General features: G+C 44.8%; 1 protein-coding gene across 4 annotated transcripts in view; it reads left to right on the forward strand.

The window, feature by feature from the left end:
- The window catches only part of nrg2a (neuregulin 2a), a 468706-nt gene that overhangs the window by 328764 nt on the left and 127677 nt on the right, over positions 1 to 12265 (forward strand). The gene's annotated exons all lie outside the window — the stretch shown is intronic.

Below are 12265 nucleotides of genomic sequence, written 5' to 3' on the forward strand. Positions count from 1 at the left end.
GATATAAAAGTGAGTGGTTTTGCAGATAGTGAAGATGGTTATGAAAGATTGCAGCATGATCTTGATCAATTGACCAGGTGACTGAGGAATGATTGATGAAATTTAATACCGAGAAATGTGAGGTGTTGCATTTTGTGACGTCTAACAAGGGCAGAACCTACACAGTGAATGGAAGGCCTCTGGGGATTGTTGAAGAGCAGAGGGATGTAGGGGTGCAGGTGCATGGTTCCTTGAAGGTCGATAAGGTGGTCAAAACGGCTTTTGGCACATTGGCTTTGATCAGTCAGAGTATTGAGTATAGAAGTTGCGAGGTCATGTTGCAGTTGTATAAGATGTTGGCGAGACCGCATTTAGAATATTGTGTTCAGTTCAGGGCACCATGTTATAGGAAAGAAATTGTCAAGCTTCAAAGGGTTCAGAGAAGATTTACGAGGATGTTAGAAACATAGAAACATAGAAAATAGGTGCAGGAGGAGGCCATTCAGCCTGTCGAGCCAGCACTGCCATTTATTGTGATCAGGGCTGATCATCCACAATCAGCAACCTGTGCCCAAGGTCTCCCCATATCCCTCGATTCCACTAGCCCCCAAAGCTCTATTGTTGCCAGGTCTAGAGTGTGTGAACTAAAGGGAGTGGTTGACTAGGCTGGGTTTCTATTCTTTGGAGTGCAGGAGAATGAAGGGTGATCATATAGAGGTGTATAAAATCATGAGAGGAATAGATCGGGTAGATGCAGAGAATCTCTTGCCCGAGTAGGGAAATCGAGGACCAGAGGACATAGGTTCAAGGTGAAGGAGAAAAGATTTAATAGGAATCTGAGGGGTAACTTTTCAACACACATGGTGGTGGGTGTATGGGAACAAGCTGCCAGAAGATGTCGTTGAGGCTGGGACTATCTCAATGTTTAAGAAACAGTTATACGGGTACATGGAGAGGGCAAGTTTGGAGGGGCATGAACCAAGCGCAGGCAGGTGGGACTTGTATAGCTGGGACATGTTGGCCGATGTGGACAAGTTGGGCCGAAGGGCCTGTTTCCACACAGTATCACTCTATGACTCTATGTGCTTGCATAATAATGTCAACTGTCACTTTCTCCAAAGCAATCCTCTTCAGAAGGATCCTCTGAAGAAATGAGACTGGTAATTTCAATCCAATGTTATCATATTCAGTGTTAAGGCCAGGATTTTGTGAAAAGATCGAGTGATGTCCCTCAAAACCACACAGAATCTCTCAGATTTCATTTTCTCTCGCAAACAGGAAGGGAGGTATATGATGGACTGAGTGGCTTCCTTCTCAGAACAATCTGTTGATTCCATTTCCCACCTTTTTCCCTATAACCTGATCTCACTCGGGTATCCTGGTGATTTGGGGTGACAGGAGAATGTGATTCTGATTCTCCAGCTACTCCACCACACTACGGGGAATTCACACTTGCTAATTAACCCTGGAACTTTGGAATATGCAAGGAAATTAGAGCATCTCAGGAAAATCCACACAGGTAGCTTTGGATAAGCACAGGCTGTTGGAGCGTTATTCTGTAAGATATCCCTCTACCTCTCACACAGTAACTGCTGTATTCCGCTCAAGGTTGTCCTTCAAAAAAGAGCTGTACATAATTATTCCTGGTTAGTTCAAAGGCAAAGAAACAGTGTGGAAACTTATCCTTGGAGGGTTCTTGTTTATGCATGGATGTTCCTACCTTGGTGCTGTTCCTTGCCTGATCCCTTCCCGCACCCATTTTTGATGCATCTGATGCCCTTGATTCAAGATTAATTTAGACATACTGCGTGGAAGCGAGCCCTTCAGTCCACCGAGTCCAAGCCGACCAGCGATCACCCAGTACACTCACACAATACGACGCTCAATTTTTTTTTACTGATGCCAATTACCCTGCCAAGTTGTATGTCATTGGAATGTGGGAGGAAACCGGAGCACCCGGAGAAAACTCATACAGTCACAGGAAGAATGTACTTAACTCCATACAGACAGCACCCATAGCCAGGATTGAACCCGGATCTCTGGCGCTGTAAGCCAGCAACGCTTTAACATGGACCAGGCTGTGCTCTTCAGAGGATATTGATATTGGTTTATTATTGTCACACGTACCAAGATACAGTGTGAATTATTTTGTTTGCAAGTTTTCCAGTTAAATCATTCTCTGCCTATGTACAAGCCATAAACAAGTACAATAGGGGTGCAAAGAGAAAAATGTGCATTTGTGCAGCAGTTCTTGTTTCAATCCTGCTTGTTCTCCCCCTCAGCTCTTTCTCATGATATATTGATGAAGGCATGGTTCCCTGCTTATACATAACTCCCCTCCCCCCCCCCCCTTCTCTGTTTTATGTTGTTCTTTTCTCATGGAATAGGTTGGTAACCAATATTTATTATAAGCCCAAAGGTTTTCAACACCTGTCTTGACTACACCTCCCACCCACTTCCTGACTGGACTCAAGTTTCACGAGCTCCGTTGTGTTTGTTCTGAACATATGACCACAGGAGATGCAACACCTGCGCTCTTACCTTGTACCTTCAATTCAGTCAGTATCCCAGTAAGTCTGATGAATTGTTCTGACCTGAAATGCCACCTGTCCATACTTTCCACAGATGCTACCTGACCTGCTGAGTTCCTCCAGCACTTTGTGCTGTGATCCACTCACTCCTTCCAGGTGAAGCAGCAATTCACTTGCACATTATAATTTAGTGTTTTATGTTTGGTGCTCAACATATGATCTCTACGTTGGAGGTGCCAAAGGCAGACTGGACGAATGCTTTGCAGAACACTCCCATTCAATTCACATGGCTAACCCAGAACTTTTATCATCCGTCATTTTAAATGATCGTCCCTCTCCCACTCTGACCTCTCATGATGCCAACGAAGGCAATGTAAGGAACAGCATCTCATGTTCTGTTATTTGTTATAATCCTCAAGTCACAAGAGAAAAGAAACTTGCTGGAAATCTAAAATGAAAATAAAAAGTTCAGAAAATGCTCAGCAGGTCAGGCTGCGCCTGTGGGAAGAGAAACTGAGTTAATGTTACAGATCAAAATCCCTGTCAAATATTTTAGGTTTCTTCAGCAATCATAACTAAATTTAAAAATGTTTGTTAACTGGCCTTGCCAGTTGTCATGTGCAGTCATTCACCTGTAACAGCAGTTCGGTTTCTCTCTCTCCACATATGCTGCCTGATCTGCCGAGTATTTCCAACAATCTCTTTTATATTAGATTTCCAGCAACTGCTGTGTTCTGCAGTTCAAATACTTATTTTCCCCTCCGATTCCTTCATTAATCTCTCCGTTACACTCCTTCAGGAAGATCATCAATTATTAACAATCATTCATCACCCTTTTTTAGATGGTACTTCTGGCGTTACTGTCATCTGGGCGATCTTTGTCCAATCACAGTTATTCCCATTGTCCTCTCTATCTCCGCCTCTCTCTGCTAATTAAAACAATTCTTTTCGCTTTTCCAGTTCTGCTGAAAGGTCATTAACCTGAAACATTAATTCTCTTTCTCTTCTCAGAATGCTGTCTGCTCTGCTGAATATTTTCATCATTTTCTATTTTTTCTTCAGAATTCCAGCATAATTTTTAAAGTTGCTTTTCAATGGTTTCTACCTTGTTACCAATTTTCCTTTGTTACCACTGCTAAAACACTGTACTAATATTTTTGGATCAATTCCATTTCCTTCAGTGCAATGCACATCCCAGAATATGACAGTTCTTCAAATCTTATGGTTCTAATCAACTATGGAAGTTTTCATAAATAAATGAATGATTGAGCATAAAATAGGTGCACTCTCTCTCTCTTTATGTAAAAACAAATATTGTGAGCATTAGTTATCCTCTTCTTTACTTGAACCATTCGTCCCTTGAATGTCAAAATGAGCTTTGCTTTTTTTCCCATTGCATTTTGTCGGCCGTTTTTGAGTGAAGACCACTTTCCAACCAGCACCAATGCCTGTCAGCTATTGGGTGTCAATGTCCCATGGTTACTTGCCTTTCAAAATTGTTACATGGGAATTGCTCATGTCCATTCTCGTGTGGCACAGTGGCACAGCAGTAGAGTTGCTGCCTTACAGCGCCAGAGAACCCCAGCGGGTTTGATCCTGACAGCGAGTGCTGTCTTTATGGAGTTTGTACATTGCTAGCTAGTGGGCTGACACATTTCTCTTTCCAAACTGAAATGTGAGAGTATTGTCTGGTAGACACTAAAAGCTGGAGTAACTCAGCGGGACAGGCAGCATCTCTGGAGGGAAGGAATGGGTGACGTTTCAGGTTGAGCCCCTTCTTCAGACTGGTCCTTATTTTAACTCCTTTTTTTCCTGTTATCAAGATGAAGGAGGTCGGTGCAGTGTGGATGTCACATCTGTTCTATCCTCTACTATCTACCACCCTCACACATAAAACTGCTTCACTCGCCTATAAATTCAAAAAATAATTTAATGTCCTCCATTGCCAGATCAAGTAAGGGCATCTGCAGTTGCAAGCAAAGCTGTTTTTACTTTAGTCTATTCGTGTGGCTGAACTGCAAGGACAGATAGTACTCCCTGCAGCTGCAGTGTAATTTTTTCTACCAATTCCCATGCTGGCCTCCTTAACTGCTGCTTTCAAACCATAAATTAAATGGCAGAATATTTATCAATATTTTTTCTTCTGTCTCTGGCATCAGCTGACTGAATGAGACTGCCTGTTTAGTGTCAATTCTTACAAAATTATGTGGTGTGGTGTTTTTCAGACCCAATGTTACTGAGATCGAGATTGAGATTGACCAGACTCACTTTACACAGACCTCCGACAGCATTGCTGAGAGGAAGTTTTCCCCTCATTAATTGCAATTATGTGAGACAGCTTTTCATAATATGAACTGGGTGTGTTTGCACCCAGATGAGCACAATGTCCGGCATTGACCTTCCTGAACACACTTGAATGGAGGTCAATTTTGGGCCATTGCAATCTATTGTTCTGTTGCTTGAGGCAGGGGCTACATCCCAGGCATGCAGCAACCCCTCCACCCAATTCTGCAATAATCCAAGTTTCAAATCTGATCTGTAATGATTCTTCTGCCCCCTCAATGATCAGTGGCTAAATGATCAGGGAATGGAGGAACACGGAGAAACGAGAAACTGCAGATGCTGGCTTGCCAAGGAAAGACACAAAATGCTGGAGTAACTCAGCGGGTCAGGCAGCATCCCTGGTGAACATGGACAGGCAACTTTTTAGGCAGCGACCCTTCATCACAACCATCTTCGCTTCCCATAACAGAATATGTATCATGTACAGGCAGAGCAGATTAGTTAAACTTGGCATCATATTCGGCATGTTCATTGTGGGCCAATGGGCCAAAACCTGTGCTGTACTATCCCACCTATGTAAATTGCTGCAGGACAACTATCTCATTATTTATTTTACCGGTTCAGAAAGTGATTTGTAAACAATGGAAAAGATCTGGTGCTGCATGGCCGCCTGTGCCTCCCTGTTGATCTCGTACTCCACCAGAGCGTAGCCTTGAGGTAACCGGTGAGCCGATCCAGGTTGAGGTATAGGTTCTTGATTTCACCGTACTCGGCAAATTTGTTATTGATATCCTCCTCGGTGGCTTCCTCGTGGACCCCGGTCACAAACAGGATCCACCCCTCCACCAAGCGTTGAGGGCCTGGCTCGTCGCCAACTTGCTCCATGGAGTCGTCTTCTCGCAGTCTGGATCGAGCGCCTTCCACTGAGCCAAATCCTTGCCCCTTTCTCTTCTTCGCCTTCTCCTTCAGTTTGTGGATACTTTCGTCACCCTCAATGTCCATGGCAAAGTCCTCATGGAAGTCCAGTAGAAGATGGGTGACGTTTCGGGTCGACACCCATTCCTTCTCTCCCGAGATGCTGCCTGTCCCACTGAGTTACTCCAGTATTTTGTGTCTACCTCCGAACAGTGTAGGCCCGGGCACCGCCTAATGGAGGTTGCATAGAAACCCGCCTCCCGGCCCGGGCGACCACCATTGGTGGAGCGGGAGCACGTGGCCGCTGGCTGAGTAAGGTCATGTGGGGTGCGGGGCGGTGACATCACCTTGTCCTGTATTTGGTAGTGAGGAAGTTGGCAACCCTAGCTACAGGTCCCGCACTAGCTTAATCTGGACCTGTCTCCCAGACTTGCTGGCCAATAATCCCTTCACTTGGAAAATCCTAACGGAGTGTCTGGCAGACTGCTGACCCCGGTTTCACTCATGGGTGGCACAACGATAGCGCTGGCACTGATGGAGTCCCTTCAGCTCACTCCCACTATGCTGACTCCCAGCAGAGGAATCCCTTCAGTCGCATTCTCCTCCCAACTGTCGCCCTGCAATCTTATTCTCTCCCATGTACCCATGCTATCTCACCCTCAGTCCCCACTGATTATTTTGCAACTTCATCACACTAAGGAATAATTTATAGTTTCCAGTTAACTTGTCAGCACTTTGGGAAGTGGGGGGAATTCTTGAGCACATGACAGGCAGCCCTGTGGTAATGGAGGAATGAGAAAACGCGACTGGAATGGATCCGTGGTAATGATTGAACCCAGGCCCCGAATGTTGTGAAGCAGCAGTACTAACTGCCGCGGCGCACCATGGCGCTTCTCTCTGGGATAGTAGCCAGCAACCTACGGGCAGCTGAAGATCTGTCCCTTCAATGAAAACAATGATGAGGGATCTTGATCAGAACCCCGTGATGACAGATCGGATGTTAAATTTCTGATCTCAGCCAAATAATTTGTCATGAGACCTCGAATGAGACCTCGAATGCTCCAGTCAAATTCTCTGAAATATTTCCTTGCTGCTTGACGTGAAAGTCTCCAGCATGAATGTGTTGCCTCCCATTAAACCATTTGAATTTAGGCTATCACTAGGTCTCCTGCTAAGCTGTTTTCCAATGGTAGTAGCACAAGGTAACTTAGCTTTCGCAAGTAGACTTTTCTTTAGTTATAGGCAAATTTACTACTGTGAGGAACAGCTCAGAATCAGTTTGTATTGATCATCCGCATTAAATCGACCACATGTTTGCTACGTTAACAGTTCTGCAAAGATTGTCTTTGAAATAGTTGAAACAGTAATCATGCAATGCAGCAAATTAATGCAAATCGTTTGGGGAGATAGCTGATGACTTTATTTTTCAAGTTCATTGGAAGGCTTTCATATAAATTTGAAAATAGCAAACTGCAGTGTTACATTGCGGCGGTGACCACTTTGTTTGCTTTGCTCTCAGCCATAACTTCCCGACCTCTCTTCGTGAAGTTGACTTTAGGGTCTGTGATCTGCGAGATGTGATTTGTATAAATGGATGTTTAATATAAATTGTTAGAAATGATGTATGTAGTATTAGTGTGTGATTTTGAATCTGTGCATTCGTGCCAACATTTCTGGAGCTGAAGTAGAGAAAACCACATCTTGATTAATGACGGTTAAGTGGTTTTCTTGAAAGGTTTGATAAGTTGTTTCGAATTCTGTTGTGAACTTCTCAACAGCAGGTTAATAATGGTACAGGAAAATGGGTATACGATTGTGGGCTGTAGATTCACAAGCTTTTAAAAAATACTGTACAATTAATATTATGTGGTCCATTACTCACAAAAAGGTTCCATTTGTTGGAAGAATGATGAGATGCAAAGGATAATAGTAGGTGGTTGTTATATTTGTGTTGAGATGTATCTGCAGTACAGACCTACCATTGATAACACAGCAAAGGCATTATAATATTTTTACAGGTACTCTAATGTAAAACAAATGATGTAATATTTTCATTTTAAAGATCTCAATGAGAATATATCATCCAAATGTATTTATAACACACGTTTTGTAATGTTGCAGAATGTACAAATAGGCTGATGAACTGTGGACATTTTTTGTCACCCTTTGGATTAGTGAATTCACATTGATGGTGCCACCACTGGCGTGAGGGAATTATGGAATTAGGGATTTACATGCAAGAATGAAAACCATTGGGCTAATACAATACAATACAATACAATATATCTTTATTGTCATTGTACCCAGGGGTACAACGAGATTGGGAATGCGCCTCCCATATGATGCAATAATTTAAGTGATTAACAGCAACCCAACGAAATGAAACAATTGTAACAGTTTTTAGACAGGGTAAAGTGCAAGTTGATCTATGCGTTGTGGCCATCCGGCTCAGCAGGACCGGTTCATAGCAGCTATGGCCCTGGGGATGAAGCTGTTCCTGAGTCTGGAGGTGCGGGCGTAGAAGGCCTTGTATCGTCTGCCCGATGGAAGGAGTTCGAACAGACTGTTGCAGGGGTGTGAAGAGTCTTTGTGGATGCTGGTGGCTTTTCTGAGGCATCGTGTGTTGTAGATGCCCTCCAAGTCTGGTAACTGTGTTCCGATGGCCCTCTGAGCTCTATGGACTACCCGCTGTAGAGCTTTCCTTTCCGCCTCCGTGCAGCTGAGGTACCACACAGGGATGCCATGCGTTAGGATGCTCTCTATGGTGCAGCGGTAGAAGGTCGTCAGCAGCTGTTGGGGTAGACCAGACTTTTTCAGTGTTCTTAAGTAGAACAGCCTTTGTTGTGCCTTCATGACCAGCGCAGCAGTGTTATTGGACCATGTTAGGTCCTCCGAAATGTGAGTGCCCAGAAACTTGAAGCTGGACACGCTCTCCACACTGTCCCCGTTGATAGAGATCGGGGCATATTCCCCGTTATGTGACCTACGGAAGTTGATGATCAGCTCCTTGGTCTTGGTGGTATTTAGGGACAGGTTGTTATCCGAGCACCAGTCCGCCAGGTTCTGCACCTCCGCTCTATAGTTTGTATCATCCCCGTTGGTGATAAGCCCGATCACCATTGTGTCGTCTGCAAACTTGACAATGGTGTTGGTGTCGAATGCAGGAACACAGTCGTGTGTGAAGAGGGAGTAGAGCATGGGGCTCAGAACACAGCCATGTGGTGTGCCGGTACTCAGGGTGATAGTGGAGGACAGGTGCGGGCCCATTCTCACTGCCTGCGGTCGTTCCAGCAGGAAGTCCAGGATCCAGTCACATAATGACGAGCTGAGGCCTAGCTGGTGGAGTTTGGTGATGAGCTTGGTGGGGATGACCGTGTTGAAGGCGGAGCTATAGTCTATGAATAGCATCCTCACGTACGTGCCCTGTCTCTCTAGGTGAGTCAGGACAGTGTGAAGAGCCAGAGAGATGGCGTCCTCTGTGGATCTATTTGCCCTGTATGCAAATTGATGTGGGTCCAGTGAGTCAGGGATGCTGGATTTGATGTGTGAGAGGACCAGCCTCTCAAAGCACTTCATGACTATTGGCGTTAGGGCAACCGGGCGGTAGTCGTTCAGGTTGGAGATCTTTGCTTTTTTCGGCACCGGAACTATGATAGCCGACTTCAGGCACTTGGGGACCGTAGCTGGAGATAATGACAGGTTAAAGATCCTGGTGAATACCTCAGCCAGTTGTTCAGCACAGTCCTTCAGTACCCTTCCTTGAACTCCATCCGGTCCTGCAGCCTTGCGTGGGTTGACCCTTTGCAGAGCGCGTTGTACCTCCTGTGAGTTCAGTTGCAAGATCTGTCCCACCGCCTCGGCTGGGGTTCTTTCACTCAAGGTGGTTTTGCCAGTTTCAAAGCGGGCAAAGAAGGTGTTAAGCTCGTTGGTCAGTGCCTTATCGCTGTGGGGGCAGGCAGGGCTGCTCTTGTAGCCAGTGATGTCCCTGACACCCTGCCACATGCTTCTGGTGTCCGTGGTGTTGAATTGGTCTTCCACCCGTTGCCTGTGGGTGTCTTTGGCCCTTTTAATACCTTTGTTCAGGTTTGACCTGGCAACACTGTATGCTGAAGTGTCACCAGATTTCCTTTGCATTTCCTTGCATAGTTCTTTTATACCATTGCATGAAAATCACAATTTCTCGTAAGTTTAGTTATTTTCCATTATAAAATTAAAATTACATGTATATTATGTATGATTATAGTAAATCCATTGATGCTGCAAATTTAACCAGGTCTCATTACGCAGATTGTACATTTTCTTTTTCTCTGGTTTGGAAACGGATCTATAATAGACATTTCAACATTCTGCTGTTGTCTTATCAACCATCAGTCTTTCTGCATCATGACATATACCTATCCCGTCGTTAATTTGAGCAGGATTTGAAGCCCATCCATATATCGATGCTAATTACGATACATTGGTCCAGACTTCTAGTTTAATAACTCCAGTTCGCAGTTATTAGACTAGTCGAAGTCTGGACCATTGATCCCAGACCCGAGATTGAATTCCTGCAGCTGGATAGTTTAAATTTTTTTATTTTTTTTAAATAGTTGGTCGCAGTAAGTGTAGCCATTATACCATGTGGAGTTGGGTTCATCAATGTGGTTGATTCTTAACTGCTCCTCAATTCAGAGCCATTTCCAGCAACATTTGCATCTGTCAGTAAAATCATTAAAGTAGTTACCAAGGCTCTCAAGACAGGAGTGGTAGGGTAGAGGGAGAAAGGTTGTGAGGGTGAGAGAGTATTTAATTTACTCCAGCCTGACTACCCGGCAATTTGGAAAACCGATAAAAGACTTACATGGCAGGAGGAGGAGGTTGTTTTAATGGGGAAGGGAATTAATAGCAGGGGAAGGGATGCTTTGGTTTAGTTTATTGTCACATGTACCGAGGTAGAGTGAAAAGCTTTTTTGTTGCGTGATATGATCGTGGTAGGAAGGGGACTGTAAGTGTAAGGGCAATGAGACTCATAAAGCATGGAAACCGGCCCTTCGGCCCAACTTGCCCATGCTGACCAAGCATCCCCATCTACATTAGTCCCACTTGCCCGCCTTTATCCCTCAAAACCTTTCCTGTCCATGAAACTGTCCAAATGTCTTTTAAATATTGTTACAGCATCTGCCCCAACTACCTCCTTTGGGTGCTCATTCCTTGGAGGAAGGCTTGATAGGAGGAGTCAGAGGAAATCAGGAACTGGATAAAGTGGAAGGAGTCGAGCAGATTATAGGGAGTCATAGATTAGGTTATTGCCAAAAATGCCCCTGTTAATTAGGTCCCTGAAGCGGTGCTGTAACTGCAATTGCCTTCTGACCCAGTCTTTCTTGCCTGCCAAGTTTCCCCAGGTTCCCTGAGGCCAGACAAACCTGGTTGACAGTGTGAACATTTGACAGCTTCTGAGGATAGAGGCATGCAATCTCCTTAAATGCTCTCTGTCACTGATCTAGCTAATAGGAACCACGTTGCTTGCCCCACCCACGCTCTGATCACAACCGAGGTGGAGAAGCAATGGTTGAGGCTCGACTTACCTTCGTTGATTATTTTATTAATTTTAACTTCCTTTCCAGTGTTTATTTGAAAGAATGCAATCCTTTCCCCTGCTCCCACTTTAGTTTAGTTTAGAGATAAAGCGCAGAAACAGGGCCTTGGGCTCACCGAGTCCATGCCGACCAGCGATCTCCGCACACTAACACTATCCTACACAAACTAGGGACAATTTACAATTAAACCAAGCCAATTAACCTACAAACCTGTACATTGTTGGATTGTGGGAGGAAACTGATATCCCGGAGAACACCCACGCAGGTCATGGGGAGAACATACAAACTCCGTACAGACAGCAACCCTAGTCAGGATCGAACCTGGGTCTCTGGTGCTGTAAGACAGCAACTCTACCGCTGCGCTACTGTGCCGCTTCTCGTTTTGTTTCTCCATTGTACAGGAGGCTTGAGCTTGTCTGTGGTACATGAAACTATAGACTTTCATATGAAGAAAGACTGGATAGACTCGGCTTATACTCGCTGGAATTTAGGAGACTGAGGGGGGATCTTATAGAAACTTACAAAATTCTTAAGGGGTTGGAGAGGCTAGATGCGGGAAGATTGTTCCCGATGTTGGGGAAGTCCAGAACCAGAGGTCACAGCTTAAGGATAAGGAGGAAGTCTTTTAGGACCGAGATGAAAAAACATTTCTTCACACAGAGAGTGGTGAGTCTGTGGAATTCTCTGCCACAGAAGGTAGTTGAGGCCAGTTCATTGGCTATATTTAAGAGGGAGTTAGATGTGGCCCTTGTGGCTAAAGGGATCAGGGGGTATGGAGAGAAGGCAGGTACAGGTTACTGAGCTGGATGATCAGCCATGATCATATTGACTGGCGGTGCAGGCTCGAAGGGCTGAATGGCCTACTCCTGCACCTATTTTCTATGTTTCTATGTTTCTATGTAGAATTAGTTGGCTAAACCCAGTATTCTGATGGTCTGAATTACCAAGGTTGCCCTAGCTGGTGATTTCAGGAAGATC

The sequence above is a fragment of the Rhinoraja longicauda genome, chromosome 14 (genome assembly GCF_053455715.1).
Source record: "Rhinoraja longicauda isolate Sanriku21f chromosome 14, sRhiLon1.1, whole genome shotgun sequence".
Taxonomy (NCBI): Eukaryota; Metazoa; Chordata; class Chondrichthyes; order Rajiformes; family Arhynchobatidae; genus Rhinoraja; species Rhinoraja longicauda.